Source organism: Papaver somniferum, chromosome 7 (assembly GCF_003573695.1).
Source record: "Papaver somniferum cultivar HN1 chromosome 7, ASM357369v1, whole genome shotgun sequence".
NCBI classification, from domain to species: Eukaryota; Viridiplantae; Streptophyta; class Magnoliopsida; order Ranunculales; family Papaveraceae; genus Papaver; species Papaver somniferum.
The window spans coordinates 198,592,694-198,596,502 of record NC_039364.1 but is presented as its reverse complement, the minus strand read 5'-3'; the positions used below and the strand labels follow the sequence as shown (position 1 = coordinate 198,596,502).

Sequence of the window (3,809 nt, the reverse complement as noted above, 5' to 3'; positions counted from 1 at the left end):
TTATTCCGGCCGCGGCAACTTCAGTTTTGTGAAAAATAGAAACAATCGTTTTTGTTTGGCTGATACAAAAAAAATAAAAATAGAAACAATCGTCATTTTTCAGAACTATGCCTGCAACTGCAAGACCGATGGATTTTTGAATCTGGAAGCTAATCCTTGGTCCTCTCTTGAGCAAAAGCAGTTGGACACTCATACGTATCAATATTCATTTTTCTCTAACCTACCAGAGAGACATTGGTGCACAAAATTTGTCAAAAAGGGGCCATAATGTGATAAACCCATAACCAAATCACTTGCCTAATCTCATCCAGCTGAAGTATACAATAACAAATAAAGGATTTCCCGCTTTTCATTAGATAATCTTTTATAAATGAAACAACAGACTGATGATTGCACCCAAACCCCTAATCCGTAACTTAATTCGGTGACAATCCAAATACCATACCAACATCTAAACCAGTGATACATAAGACACCAGAAATGGTTGCGATCGATGCATTATTTAGCCCTAGTGCTAAACGACTATTGAGCTAGCTAGGGGCAACTAGACTAGATCAACTGATTTTGATCTTACTGCCTGAGGCCTTTAAAGAGAAGTTTGGATGAAAACCAAGAACCACTGTCACAAATATCAAGCTCATAGCAACAGACACAGTAAGAGTTGGTTGCATCTAAAGCATTTTCCTCGCACCCCCAACCACCAAGTACTAATGCGGTTGACAAGCCTTGACATTTCGCCTGACAGAAACTTGTATCTTGACCCTTGCAGTTGTCTCGTGCTATCGCTTGAGCTTGGCCGTAATCGCAAGATTGAGCTTGTGATTCAGCCGCTGAAAGATAGAAAATTGCAGGTGTTAGACTGATACAAGACAACATAATTACAATCGGGCAAAAATCCAAAAACAAGTAATTACTTACATGGAGCAAAGGTGACAAAGGAAATGAGGATGAAGCAAATGAACAAGGAGAAGAAAATTGAACTGCTTTTGGCCATGGCTGTTGTTACTTTCTTCTTTCTTCTTCTGATTAGAGGGTTATTGTTGGGTGAGAAGCCCAAGCTCTCTATTTATAGCCGGTATGTTTCCTACAAATATCAAGGATTAAAATCTTTTTCAAATACCAGTATTCTTTTTCCTTTATGGAACGTTTACGGGCCACACAAAAATGCATTCTGAAATTTCTGGTGGATGAAAATTCAACTACGTACGGATAATGGACAAAGAGATCGTGAAACACGAGGATTCATCTATGTGTTGTTAAAAATAATTTGATTGCGCTGCTATTGTCCGGGTAAAACCTAGCAAATCATAACAAACACAGGATGTATTTTTAGTGGACAATGCATAATAAGACATACCTAGCAATCTAAGAGGAAAAATGAATACCCCAAATATTCCACTATTTTTGGTGGTAAGATGTCCAACTCTACATTTTCTGAATTAAATTTTTTAATGAAAAATGCAACAAAGCAGACATATCTGGGAAGATGAAGCATATTTTTAATTTTAGGGTTATTCCTTTACACGTTTATTCTCACATTATCTCACATTGGATGTTATTTTTGTGAATAAAAATCAAACCGTACCTGATTTGAAGCTAATATTTTGAGGACGTGTTCCTCTTACCAAGTTCTACATGCCTACAAATAATGAGCACATTCTGAAATATAAAGCCTTACAATCAACCGGTCTTAATTTCGACGGTTAGAAATTTATTGATTTTTAACGGCTCATTTCCAAACAAGTAGGTGGTGGTGTTATACGTTTCAGAAGACGCTCATTTTCGATAGGAATATAGAGCTTTGTAATAGTAATATATCCCCAAAATATTACCTTCAAACTCCATTATGATTGGTTTTTATTCGCAAAAATGATGTCCAATGTGTGATAATAAAAATGTGAGGGAATCCTTACTCTTAATTACGAATGTATTTTTATCTCTTATATTTTGTAATTTGGAGTAAACGTGTATCACATGTACACTAAAGATGGTTCTGGATGTCTCATAGTATTTATGAAATTTGGATCATATGATATGACCTTATTTTGAAGTTTGAAAAACTAAATCCGTTTGCTTCCTATGAGCATTTTGTGAAACAACGCTTAGATTTATTTATTTTTACTTTGTCTTGATAAAATTACGGTGCCTAGATGGTTTCTCTGTGATGCAGGGACCAAGCTTTGTCCACAAGAGAGACTGGAAGAAGAGAACATATATGAGCAAAAAAGTTGTAACCAGATAGATTAGTACATATTTATTGCATCATCCCAATAATTGATCGCTCACCTATATTCTTATTCACAGAATCAGTGGGGGTTTAATGTTTGCTGAACAGCATTAAGACCAGCCCAGATGCAGTTTTAAATGCAGAAGGTTTAGGTTTGGTTTTTGTCGCGCTCGTTTCTTTTTTTCTTTTTTTTTTTTTTTTTTGCTGGAGAATCTCAAGATGTCGTTCATTTACAAGTAAAAGAAGATTTCAAGGGATATTCTTACCTCATAAACCATAATACAACAATATATATCAAACTAACAAGCCGATCAGAAAAATTGGAAACACGTCGAAGCACGTAAATTGGGTATTCAAAAAAGACGGATGAATCGGAAAAGGGAGTGTCAGGAGTAACTCCAACCATCTTCTCCCTCCGTCCCGTATACAAAGGCGGCGAATGAATGAGTATTCTTTTAGAATAAGAAAAATATTAAATAAGTATGACACACATGCACTTTAATAAGAGTATATGTGGAAAAACAATTTTTACCATAAGAACTCTGTTCATGACACGAACACACACTATTTTCACCAAAATGCTATAATAAGACAACGTAGAAACAATATATTGAATTTATACGATACTAACAATATTTGGGTTGAGGGCAGAGATAAGATAGCCAACTGTTTAAATGTGCATTTTGAAACGTTCCTTACCACTTCCAGTCCTGTTATCAATCAGGACATTGTTAGTCTAGTACTGTCCTTAATCACTGAAGTCGAGAATGTTAAACTAATGGAACCTCCTTATGAAGCTGAGATTCATGACGCTCTGTTTGGTATGCAACCAAATTCTAGTCTTGGTCTTGATGGCTTCCCGACCTGCTGACATTGTCCCTACTTTCTTTAGAAGTGGTCATTTGTTAACTAGGATGAATCAGACTTTCATTTCTCTAATCCCAAAGGTCCCACATCCTACTGGTCTGGGTGACTATAGGCCTATCAGCCTTTGCAACATTGTTTATAAAATCATCTCTAAAGTCTTAGCCAATAGGATTAAACCCTTCCTTGATAGATTGATCTCCCCATACCTATCTGCTTCCGTGAAGCAGCGCCTTATCTCAGATAACATTCTTGTTGCTCATGAGATAGTCCATGCTATGCGAAAGAAAAGAAAAAGTAAAACTGATTTCATGGGATTAAAAATAGACATGTGTAAGGCCTTTGATCGTGTTGAATGCAATTTTCTTATTGCCATTCTTCGTAGAATGGGGTTCTGCGAAGCTTGGTGTAACTTTATATTCCAGTGTATTAGTACTAGCCAGTCGGCTATCCTTGTTAATGGCGTTCTAGGCATACCTTTCAATCCCTCTAGTGGATTGAGACAAGGAGATCCCTTGTCTCCTTACCTTTTTATCTATGCATGGAGTCCTTCTCTAGGACTTTATCTAATGCTGAGCAAAGAGGGATTATTACTGGTTCTAAAATCAACAAAAATTATCCTTCAATTAGTCATTTGTTATTCACGGATGACTGTTTGATTTTTGCTAAAGCTAATACCACCCAAAGTAAAAATCTCTTGACCATTCTAGAGGACTAT

General features: G+C 36.3%; 1 long non-coding RNA gene across 1 annotated transcript; it reads right to left on the bottom strand.

Annotated features, from left to right (window-relative positions):
- Positions 1-319: 319 nt before the first annotated feature.
- Positions 320-1,086, bottom strand: LOC113293268. Its single transcript, XR_003332173.1, has 2 exons — positions 919-1,086; positions 320-830 (listed from the first exon to the last, which is right to left on the bottom strand). It is a non-coding gene; the product is annotated as an uncharacterized LOC113293268 (long non-coding RNA).
- Positions 1,087-3,809: the final 2,723 nt, after the last annotated feature.